The sequence below is a fragment of the Prinia subflava genome, chromosome 17 (assembly GCF_021018805.1).
Source record: "Prinia subflava isolate CZ2003 ecotype Zambia chromosome 17, Cam_Psub_1.2, whole genome shotgun sequence".
In the NCBI taxonomy this organism is placed as follows: Eukaryota; Metazoa; Chordata; class Aves; order Passeriformes; family Cisticolidae; genus Prinia; species Prinia subflava.
The window spans coordinates 4,601,501-4,613,882 of NC_086263.1; positions in this window are offsets into that span (position 1 = coordinate 4,601,501).

Consider the following 12,382-nt stretch of genomic DNA (forward strand, 5'->3'; position numbering starts at 1 on the left):
GAGGTAATTCTTAACAGCCACTGCAAACAATCATAACAGACACTGGGTTTAGAATAATTGAATCATTAGAATTAAAGATCTCCAAATCAGAATCCAAAGACTCTTCTGGATTTAGCAATTTAGACAATATTACTGTTGAAATAGGGAAAGTGTTGTATTATAGGAGTTAAATGGTAAGCTCCTACGCACAGAACAATTATAAGTTATTCAAAACCCTTTCTGCACAAGGGCGTTTATAAAAATGCAGAGGCTCATCACACCTTGTGTAGACTCTGAGGCAATTAATGGTGAAGGCTTCTGGAAACAGAAATGAGACTTGATAAGTAATTGCTAGATAAACATTATAGAAATGCTGAGGTTCTGGGTTTAGAAGTGAGAAAGGCTTCTAAATGCCTCGGATGCTCCTGTGAATGTTGCTATTTGTTATATCTTTGCAGCGTTTCAGTGTCTAAGTGCCCATTTTAAGATACTTTGGGCCTGATTAAAAAATAATAATGGCTGAGTAGCTGAGATACCAATGTAATTCAGTCAAACTGATGCGAGGCTGAGTTGTGTTATGATTAGAGTCAAGACTGTCAGTGATTACTTTGCCAACTGGTATTTTAATGTATAAACTATAATAAAGAGATATTTTTGTGTCTACTGAGGCTTTTTTGTCTGAGTGCTGGTTGTTCTGCCTCATTAGAAATGGGCATCCCAATGCAACCTGGCCTCTGGAGCTGGGCTGGCCACCATGGGTTTAATTCCTAGATGAAAAGTGCTTCTTGCTTTTCTTTGAAGGATATGGATATATTTGGTTTCTGCTCTTAAAAACTCTTTTTTTTCTCCCTGATGATGAGTGGAAAAATATTTTAAATTTTAGTACTGTTTATTATACAAGAAACTGTTTCTTGCTCTGCTTCATTTACAGCAGTAAGAAAAAAAATAAAATATTTTGGTGGAGAAGAATTGGTGCCCTTAAAATATTTTTAGAAAAATATTTTTCCAGACCATTAATACAAAGAATCCGCTTACATGGATGTTTATTGCGAATGTTTTTGCGTGTAGTTGTTTTTATGAAGCTATTTTGATATTCCCGAATGCTCCTGCACAAAAGAAAATATTCTCATTTTGTTAGTTACTACTTATGGAAATGACTTTATACAACTTATTTATAACCTAAATGTAGGGTCGTGACTTTATCTTGAATGTTATGCCCTACTGGAGTAAAAATACAGTTATATGCAGTTGTACTGAAGCACCAACAGAAGAGAAAAGCCTGTGCTTTCTGTAGGTTGCTATTGCACTCTATTTTTCTGAGTTGGCTTACAAGACAAAAATGTTCATTCTTTATTTGTGTGAACAGCCAACTGTAGCAGCACCAATGTCTGTAACTGGATTTCATTATGGAAATTCAGCTAAAAAGGGCCACAGGCACAAAAATCCATTAAAATGTTTCTATTGCTTTACATATTCTTCTGTGATAAAAATAGCCCTATATTTGAATTTAAGAAGCTTTAGCCTAAAGGGTAGCAGATGGATATTAAGGAGATTATAATAAAGAAGGGTATTATAAAAAAAAAAGGCGGATGGGGGAGAACCATTCTTTCATATTTAGGGAAACCATTTGTAATAACAAAGGTATAGAGAAAATGTGATCTGTTCCTAGGTAATCAATAATGACTTGTTGATTCTTTATGTTTCTCTATGAAGTCCTGATATAAAAATAGGCTCATTTTGTAATAAATTGATACAAATGACAGCTTAAAAAGTTAGATCTATCTAGGACACTTGCATTGTCACTGTAACAATGTAAAATGTGATAAGTGGCTGCCATCTGAGCATATTTTGAAATAAACAGCAAATGCTCTTTGATTTAGTAAGTCTCAAAAAGCAGCCTTCAGAAATTTTTGAGAACATGCAGCCTTTGCCAGTTCTAGACCCGATTTCCCTTCCCATAAATCTACTTTATATCTGAACTTTTTTCCCTACCTCTGCAAATTTGTCCTGGCAGATTTAAAGGTTTCCCAAGTTTCTTGAAAATTTCTGGTCCCTTTGGAGTCCAGACAGAGCCTTCCAGAAGCCAGATCAGATTTTCTGCTTCAGTCACAGAAGTCCCTCTCTCCTGTGTGTGCACAGATCACTCACGCTGAGCAGCCCAATACCTGTGTGTTAAGTTTGAGACAAATCAGATTTAATTGTCATTTTTGCATAGGTGAAGAGCAAATCCATGACATATCTGGCAGTTCCCAGGGTTGTGGGACTGAAACATTAATGATGCACAGGGGCCAGGCTGCAGCCAAGCTGTCCAGCAGTGAACAGTACAGCAGAGTGGCTCTTCTCTTCTGGGAAGCTGGACAGGCTGTGTCCTGCATCCTCTGCTCTTTGGAAAGGGGTGGTTCCTGGATTGCCAGGGTTGCTGCATCACTGGAAGTCTGCGATAAAAGGTGGAGGAGCTGACAGGAGGGAAAAAACCCACATGTGTCTTCTCTCAAGCTCTCTGGTGTGTTGGCTGGAGGTGGCCCACTTAAGTCTGATGGGATTAACTGGCTTCAGTGGGCTTGACATCTGTGTGAATGAGGTTAGACTTTTTCCTTCAGTTTAGCTGGCCCTAATAATATTTCAATGATTACATTCCCTTTCTTATACTTTCCATGTCTTGGCTGAATATTGTGAGCTGTGCTATAGGGATGGATTTGTTAGATATTCTTCTTGCCCTTTGAGTGAGCCCTGGGAGTTTTCCAGCAAAAGATAAGGGAAGAAAGGAACAGAGGGAAAAGGAAACAATTGCAGGTCTTAATAACTAAGAAGGGTTAAACAAAGAGATAACTGCTGCAATGCCTAAATGTTTTTGGCATCTCTTTAATGTGAAACCTTTTCATCTGTTACACCTTCAGAAGTCAGATCTCGGTACACTGCCTTTGAGTTTTGTGCTTCCATTTCTGTCTTAATTACCTTTTTGAGTGAGATTTCTCTTCAGTCTTAGAGGAGGGTGAATTTTTTAATGCAATGTTGTATTTTTTATTTATAAATGTATATGTGTATATATGTCTAGAGAAAGTTGGATTCAAATCTTTTGTTCTTGGCACTCACCATATGCTACTGTTTAATATTTAATCAGCCCCACCTCATCAGAAACACTGCTGGCCTCATTAGATAATTAATGGCTGCCTGCGTCTCATTTGCTTCAGTTGATACATCTGCAGCCAGTAATTAGAGCAGGAGTTTATTAGTTGCACTGGCTTAGTTTATTTGTGAAACAATCTCTCCTTTGATTGAAGCCGTTGGGATTGGCATATGTGGACAGCCTGCCTCCCTGTTCAGTAGGGCTCTTTTGTTTACATTTTTGCTACAGTTTTGCAACACTGCACATCCTGGCAGTCCTAGGAACAGTTGGTGGTGAAGATTTGCCTTTTATAATTTAGAAGATAATTGGGTAATTCAATGCAGTAAAGCTACTGCAAAGCAATTCTGTAACTTTGGGGGAGGGGTGAGGAGGGAAATCTGGTAGGCAATTTGTTCTCTTATCGTTTTCATTTTTTTATTATTATTTTCAGACATCTTAATATACATCCTCTCTATCTGAAGGCTGTATGTGCATAGCACAGTGTGTTTAGTAAGCTTTCAATCCTCAATTTTTTTATCTTGATATATTAACTAAGACAAAACCAGTATTAAATATTAGTGAGTTGATCACATGCCAGTGTCAGTAACCATTGTCCTTAATGAATTCCCATCTTAAGCCTCTCTCCTTGGTCTGTCAACTCATTTGCAAGTGTGTAAGATGTACTGTGGTATTTTCTTCTGGCCCTATGAATTTATGACAAGTCTCTCACTGAGCAGTCTGAAAGAAAACCTTTATACAACAGATCGCATTAAAATAATGAGATGAATTGTTCCTGCCTCTGAGAGAAAACACCAGATCTCATCAGGATTGTCTCTGAAAGGTCCTTTCCTATCATTATACTCTTAATCCTGATTACGTGGGCTTGTTTCTTCCAAGAAGATAAGTCTCTATAGCTCTTTCTCTTCCTCCTAACAAGGTTCCTGTTCCAGTGGTCATCCAGCCAGGCAGAAGTTTGAATGGGGAATTCTCCCTCCTCATTGCCTGTTTTTGTCTTGCGGGTTTGCTGAGCACCTTGCCTTGGCACTGCCTTTGTGTGCAGAGGTACTGCAGAATTCCACTCAGGAATAGCAGGTGTGTGTTTGAGAGCCTCTGGCAACACCATGCAAGAGTTAACTCTTAATGTAGGGAAGAAATCTAAATCAGATTCAATTACCTTTCCCACTAGAAAAGCAAACTGAAAATTGTTTTATTTTCTGAGTATTTATTTTCCAAAGGGCCAGGTTATTGAGCCAGAACTGATTTTTCTCAGTGTTGGAAAAGGTGATCTGGGCTGTTGACTCTGGTTCTTCTTTTGTCCTCAGTGAGGATTCTCCTGCAGTGAACATTTTGAGATAGGTCTTGTTCCAAGATTAACACATCAGCTCTTTGCCCATGTGCAAGAATTCCTGCAATTAAGCCTAATTTCTCCTATAGTACCTCTTTTATCTGCCAGTGTGTGTGTTCCCAAAAGCGTATCCTAAATTTTCTATATTCTAGGATGCTCTTTCCTCCTTGTTGTACTTCCTAAAACCAGGAGAAGGCAATTATCAATGATTTTTGCCTTTAGCCTTGCTGCAAAAGACAGGTTCTAGTCAAAATTAAGCTACACCTTCTTTTAACCTGCCTGCAAATCAGGTAAATTTACTGCAGGTTGGAGGCATCCTCAGCCTCTGGAGGACTGGGTTAAAAGTAATCCTGGCTGGGTTGTTCGGGTGAAGACATTAACTGTCTGAAAAGACTTGGGGCTGGCAACTCCCCATCCTTGTTCTCTTCCTGCAGAGCTGAAGTGCCTGTAGCTGTCTCTGCTGGGAAGCCTTATTTCCTTTATTGTGTGCATCTGGGTGTGTTCTTTATTGTTTATTTTTTTTCCTATTTTGCAAGCCACACTTTGTACTCGAGCTCAGCTACTTCTCTCACATAGCTGGTTTGTTTCCCTGATATTGTTGAGAGATTTAATCCTGGTGAGGAGCCAGAATTTGTGATAACCACATCTTTAAAAGACTGGTACCAGGAAGCCTGGCTGCACAATTGGAAGGGGTGTCAGGCAGCAATAGTTTCACTATAGCTCCAAGCAATGCTTTCCTTATCAGGCTTCAAAACATTAAAAAGTCTTTTCTTCTACTAGATAATCCTTTATCATCCCTCTGTAACTCCACTTAGCCTACACTGGCAGATGCAGTGTGTTTTGACAGTTCTGACCTGATGAAAAAGCTTGTGCTGTGTTTGTAATTGATTGTACCCATAAATGGCTCACGGACTCTATTCTGGTTCTGTTGTTCACTGTGTCACTTGAGCTTTTTGTTTGTGTTTCTCTGGTTCGATTTCTCCGCAGTGAGTAGAGCTTTGCAGAAACAAGTTTAGACTCTCATTCATGAGGTGGTGTTGGGCTGCCTCTGGGAAGAGGAAGGAGAGACAGTCATCAGTGTTTCCTGATGCAGAGCAAGAGGGAAATGGTGGCTGCTGGAGTACAGGGGGATGCACAGGCTGCCTGGAGATTTGGATCAGACCAGCTGGTTAATAAGCCCTCCTTTCTTCAGGCTTTGCTGTCACTGCTTCTGATCAGTTTTAAGTCCTCATCCTAATAATGGTTAACTTTGCTTTCCCATATCACTGGTAGAGGGGCATCAACTAAAGCACATTTGGGTTAAATTCCTAAATGGCAGCACTAGATGTGCCTGCACTACTAATTTTAACATGCATTTGGCTCTAACAGTAGGGATCTCTGTGCATTGCCTGCACTGCTGCATGGATATTATATAATCAAGTTAGCTGTATGGTTTACAAAGTTTTCCAAGCACCCTTTTTTTCTCTGAATCCTCCCAATGTCTTGTGAAGGGTGGTTTAAATGGCAGGTTCCTGAAAGCTGATTATTTAATGGTATTTTATTAAAAACAGCATGTGGGTGTTTAACTTCCTAAGTTTCCCTCAGGAATCAGTTTTATGTTTTGAGTGCTAAACTTGAATTTTTTTTGAGTTTGTGCCCATGATTACTTTTATTAACTCAGAGGACTCATTATAGCGCTTGTATTCTGCTATATTGTAAAATCTTTTTCACCTTTGCATGGTGAAGTGCTGAAATTAAAGGCATTTGTTAACTGATGCTTCAGAGAGACAAATGACTTTTTTTTTTTTCCACTACTGACACTCTATAGCAGCTTACCCTTGTACACCATCTCTTTAGGTCTGCAAAGTGTTATTCAATCATTTAATACAGAATTTACAAGGCTAGAAAGCAGTTCTTAAAAAAAATCATTAGAAAATGAAAATTTTGCAGACTACCACAGACTGTTAGACAAGTCATTTAAAGTAATAAATAGATGAAACCTATTCTCACAAGCTGAATTGTAAGAGAAATTTATCTGATATATATAATAGTGAAAGAGACGCTGCTGCACACACACTACTTCAATTGCAAAATGATGAAAAGTTGCAATAAATCTCCCCGTGTATGGCTTTTCTTTCCCCTTTAAACATTCTAATGTCATTGTTGTCAGGTTTCTATATTCAGAGTCTATCTCCTTTCAGTAATCTCGGGCTCGCCTGCTCTCCAAGGGACACAATTATGTTAGTTCCAAATAAGGGCTCTTTGATCTCTTTTTATTCCTCCTTTGTTTCTGCACAATGAAAGCGAGAGGAACTCAATTAAAGTGACTTAGTCTGGTCTCTTGACAGAAATTGTTACAAGTAAAGGGTTTGATTCTCTCCTCAGTTAAACTGGTGTTTTGCTAGTGTAGCTACACTGACACTATCAGAGCTGCATTGATGGAAAGCTGCTGCAATGGAAGAAAGGATCAATCCTCAAGTTTCTCCAAATAGGCCATTTGAAGGAACTACCACTTTCTTTTTCTAAGCTGAATTGAAAGCAATTTAATTGGCTTTCAAAGAGGGCTGTGCAGTGAAAGAAGCCCAGAATGAAGGTGACCATGATGGCAAGACGAAGGGGAGACACGTCTTGTGATGAGACTTTGTTTTGCATTAAAGTCTGGTAATCCTTTAAAAGCCAACTTTAAGAATAACGTGCCTATGGCTGTCATTGTCAGACTTTAAACAGGGGTATGGCTCAGTATTTTCTCAGTAAATTCATGTCTTAAACTCCCTTATCACACAACATGTTGTTCATAATTTTTTTTTTTTTTTTTTTTTTTTTTTTTTTTTTTTTGAGAAAGGCACAAATTTCAGGTAGCATGTACTCAGCCTGTGCTTGCAAAATTTGCTGTCCTCAATATATGTTTTAGGTCTTAAGCTACTGTGTCTTCTCAAGGAGCCAGAGATTTGCTAGAGCCTGCAGGGATTATGAACACTTGGTAATTGCTACAAAATGAGATTCTTCTATTGATAAAATGGAAACCTTAAACATTACCGTATGTGTTGCTGTTCAGAAAGCAAGCTCAGGACCGAAAACCATTATTGGAATCTTGAAATATTCCACTGAAAACAGAATACATGGGCTCTTTGCCCTTTGTGAAATATAGTTGTCAGTATTTTGTATAACTCTGGAGATTTTTTGCATAATATTTGTCTTTCTTTATATTTGGATAGATCATTTTGGTTAAAACAGATCTGTTAATACCATAACTGATATTGAATATTACTTGTCCTTTGCTCCTTTCATTTGGAGACATTGTTTTCTAGATAAATCCTGGGAAGGGTTTTTGTCATTTGATGGAGTTATTCCATGCTCATGTGCACTCATTTTATTCATCCTCTAATGTTGCTGTGAGGTTTGTGGTCCTTGGTTCTTCAGCTTGTTAGAGCATCCTTGTCAAGCTTTATTTGGGAAACCATCTGATTTGGCTACCTTTTCACTTTTGTCAGGATTCACTTATTCCCAGCACGCAAACTTTTTGAACCTGGTTTTCCCGTTAGCCCTCAGAGGTATGAGAAATGTAGTTCATATTGTTAGGTGAGTTACTGTCTCTGAAGTCTCTTCTCCTCTGCATGTATTTCCCACTCTTGGATTATCCCTTTTCCCAGCAAATCTTGTCCTCCTGGGAAGTCCCATTACGCTGCTTTATGCTCCTGTCTTGACAGGAGTAAGGGCACATTTTCTGACACAGAATATTGTGGTAATTGTGGAGATTACTGTCAGAAGAAGGTCTCAGAAACCATATCCTTTGTTTTTCCAAAATAATCCTTTGCTGCTTCTCATGCTTCTAAGCAAAAAGGATGGAAATAAAGGCAATGTGTTTGTTACCCAGAAGATGGAAATTACAGACAAGGCAGAGATGAGGGACAAGCAACAATGCAAGCGTGGGAGGTATCGCTTTGCTCTCCAGTGTCACAGACAATTTGGACTTGTCTAAAACGGATCTAATGATCTCTGGGATATTTGATCAATTCTTATTTAAGCAAATTCTCTCCTTGAATTTCGAGGTGATTCAGTGATTAGGGAATGCTTTAGACATATCTATTTCCTTTGTGCTTTTTTCCACGGTGTGAAATTTTTAATGCCAAAGAAGAATGATGGTCTGCTGAGAGATGTTATTTAGACAATAAAATAGAGAGACAACAAAATTTGAAGTCTTCCAAATGGTATTTTACAACAATGATCCACTGCTGGATCTGGCTGCTGTTTTGTGCTGTACCTCATATTCTCAGAGTAAAAAACAATAACTAAAGAAAACATAGGATACAAGAGTTCATGAAAAAAATCATAGGAAAACTGGACTGCTATATAACAAGACTATTGCATTTTGAGTGTATAGAAAAAGTAGAAACAAATCATCAGTGATATTTTCCCTGTCCATAGTTGAAGAACAAGTAGACAGTAGACCAGTCAATGAAATGCAGGGCAGGAAATCTTACAATGGAAAGAAATTCAAGGAGCGTTGGTGTCTTGTATGGCTTATCTGCATGCAGAGCATCCTATATTGAAATATGTCTGTGACCAAAATAGAAGTTAAAGAGCAGAGCTATTTCTAAGAATTTTAGTTAATATTACTTAATTAAAAAATACTATCACTCACAATTTGAATGTTTGGGGAGGTCAGGGAAGCTCTCTGAACTCTTGTCAGTTCTCTTGCTGGATTTTCCTGCCCAGGTTTTAGCACACTTAGGGCCAGGTTACCTGAGTCCCATCTTTGAGTAAGGCTCTGAGGAACTGGACTTCCATCATCTTAACTAAGAATTTATACCACTACTTGGGCTGTGCTGTTTTCAGCCTGTTCACTTCCTTCCTTTACACAAAGGAAGTGTGAGAATTTATTTTTTCTCCTCACTTTTGGAAAAAAACTTTCAAATCCTCTTTTTCTGTGACCAATACTTTTATACTTCTATATATAGTGAAAATCTTTTAATATCTGTCTTTTAGGTGACCTGCATACTGAGCTTTGACTATCTAATTTGTGTGCTTCTTAGACAATCCAGAATCCTGCATTTTCAGTAGGGCAGAAAAGTCACTTGATTGCCAAGATCTGAATCTAATATATAACCCTGGAGAGACAGACATGTGTGCAGTAGAAGCATTGCTCTGTGCTAATACTTCTCCACAGATTTCAATGGAAAATACCATCCTAAAAATGACAACGAGGAAAAAGACGAGTTATTGCTCAGTTCTGCATATGTTCTTCCATGTGCTAACAAAATGCAGTTAGGTTGAGGTGAAGCCAAGGCATCATTTTGTATCCATCGATTGTGCTTCTACCCACTCACCTGAGCAGGGTGGGGATTTGCTCTGTCCTTTCTCTTTATCTGCTACACACAATGTGGGTGCTGCTACAGGAAAAACACAAATCTCTTTAGTCATGTGCAGCCTCCCATGTATTTGGGTCTTACTGTACTACAGTTTTATCCCCTCCACACGTACCTTTGGTTTTATCAGGCTCTCAGGAGGAGGTTTATCTTAAGCTTGGTGTGAAGTAGAGGTCTAAATTCTGAGCTGTCTCTAAATCAATTCACTCTTCCCTCATAGGAAGAGTGCCATTTATGCCTGGAGTGGAGATAGCAGTCTTTTCAATATCAGTTAAATGTTTTATCCTTATTTATCTTATTTTAATTCAACCGTTCTGAAGTACTTTTCAAAGTAATCAGGTATGACAGTGCTGGGGTTAATTAACAGTTGGTGTGCTGCCAGCAGCTTCCCCGTGATGGTATTGATGATGATCCTGATCTTATCTGATATGCTTTGCTGGGAAAAAAATTGAGAAAGAAGCAAAAGACATTATGATATGAATATATAAGGACAGTAGGTGTCCTTCCTGCCGTTTTATGGATGTGTCTGAAGGATTTCCTTTGTGAGAGAACAGAAGCTCAGCCTAACCCTTATCTGTATTACACCACAAAAATCTATCTTCAAATGACATGAAACACTTGTCTTAAAACCACAAAGCAAAGTATGAAGAAGTGCCTGAAAACTCGCCTTGCTGATGGTGCTGAAGTAGCATGATGTATGTGATTTGGAAGGTCAGCTGATACGTGTAGACACGAGGTGCTCCTGTCCATGGGCTATGATCCTGTTGTGTTTTAACTTTCCAAGTGTCAGCTACACACATTTACAAGCATTGACACTTAGCAAGGCCTTTGTTTTGTGACTCTGGGAATTTTGCAATGTCTGTTTGAGGTGCCCCTGTTTGAGGGGCACTTTTTTGCTTTTGCAGTGTAAGGTTTTGTTTGTTTTTGCTTGCCTGCCACATATGAAATGGGAAATGTGATGCCAATAAATCCTCTAAGAAATTTAAGAATGAACAGCAAAGAAATCTCAGAGAAATACATCACTGTGATAAATGCTTGTCATGCCTTTGGGAGAGACAGCAAAAACTAAAATCCCACAGGTGATATTGGAGGAAACCAGATGTTCCAGTTAAAACTATGTTTTTAAAACCAGTGGTGGTTAGATTTGCCAAACTGTAAACTCGTGTTTCTTCACCACTGCTCAAAGTCTTTCTCCAGTATTGACCAGCTGTGTACAAGGCAAACAGTCTGAAAATCCATACATTTTTACACAGTCCATAAGCACTGATGGGTTTTCATGTAGTCATCAATCAAATCTGTGTACTGGGCTCTGTGTGTTTTCAGAACCAGATAAAGGAGGAGTTCCTGCAGACAACTGGAGCATTGTCACTTGGGAGAGAACTGTGAGGATGAAAAGTCAGTGTAAAAAGGCAGGTGAACACACAAGATGTTAACCTGGCAAAAGTTGTCATCATTTTTGGGTACTGACTAGTGATTATTCTTCAAGAAAATGGTGAGAACTAGCATCAATCTGATTTTGCTCCTTAAGATTCCAGTAAAATGAGTTTTGTGGTTTGCAGTTTGGAAAGTAAGTAATTTACTTTGATATACATTATAATTTTTTTTTTTTAATCCAGTCATGGTAAAGCTGTAATTGAGAAGCGTTGGTTGAGTTAGAGGATGAGGAAAATGGATTAAAAAAAACTTTATACAAAAAGTTAGGCAGAAAATTTTTGGGAGCTCTGATATTTCTGCAAATACATTCTTCAAATCTGCTAAAACCCGGTCTGTGTTGTTCCTCTCACTTTGCAAGATATGGTGAAAATCTTGCAGGTAAGGATTCCAAAATTCTCACAGTGAGATGACTCCTTAAATTGACAGTGATGCTGGGGATGCAGTTGGATTGAATACCTCTACCAACCTACTGGTTCCTGCCATCCAGTCTTGTGAGAGCACTTACAGGGTATTAGCCCTTTCTCCCAGCTGGGACTAATTCTTTTTGCTGAGTCAGTGTTGCTCAGATATTGTGTGAATTTTGGGGGGGATCTGAGGTGTGTGTAGGTGATGAGCAGGCTGATGGGTGTGGGAAGGTCATCACACTTCATGGATTGGCACTGCACAGAGCAGCCCCTTCAAACAGGAGTGCTGTGTACGAAGCCATTGCTCTTTGAGAGGGTATTATCAAGGTATTTAATGCACCAAATTAAAAATAGGAAAATATAAAGTATAAGACCTATAGAATTACCTTTAAATCATTGTAATGATGCTTTTTTCTTGCAATGTAAGTGATAATGTCTGACCACAGGTCAATGCCTCTGTTCTGCTCCTGGTGACTTTGTTGCCAGCAGTGATCCAGGTAGCTGATGATCTCTATTAGGCAGTTCCTTGGTGTCATAGAGACCTTCACCCCTGTGCTCTTTGTTTGGGAAAAAAAATCATATCAGTTAATAGTTTGTTAATAGTTAATAGTTTGTGCCTCAATATTTCCATGTGTACCTGCATATTTGGCAGAGTGTGACATTCCAGAGCTCCTTGGGTCATGTTGTTACTTTGTAGAAATCAGATTTTTTCAGTTTGTGTTTCTGTGTATGTAAGCCAAGACTTCCGTATTTGTTTGAGCAGAGGATC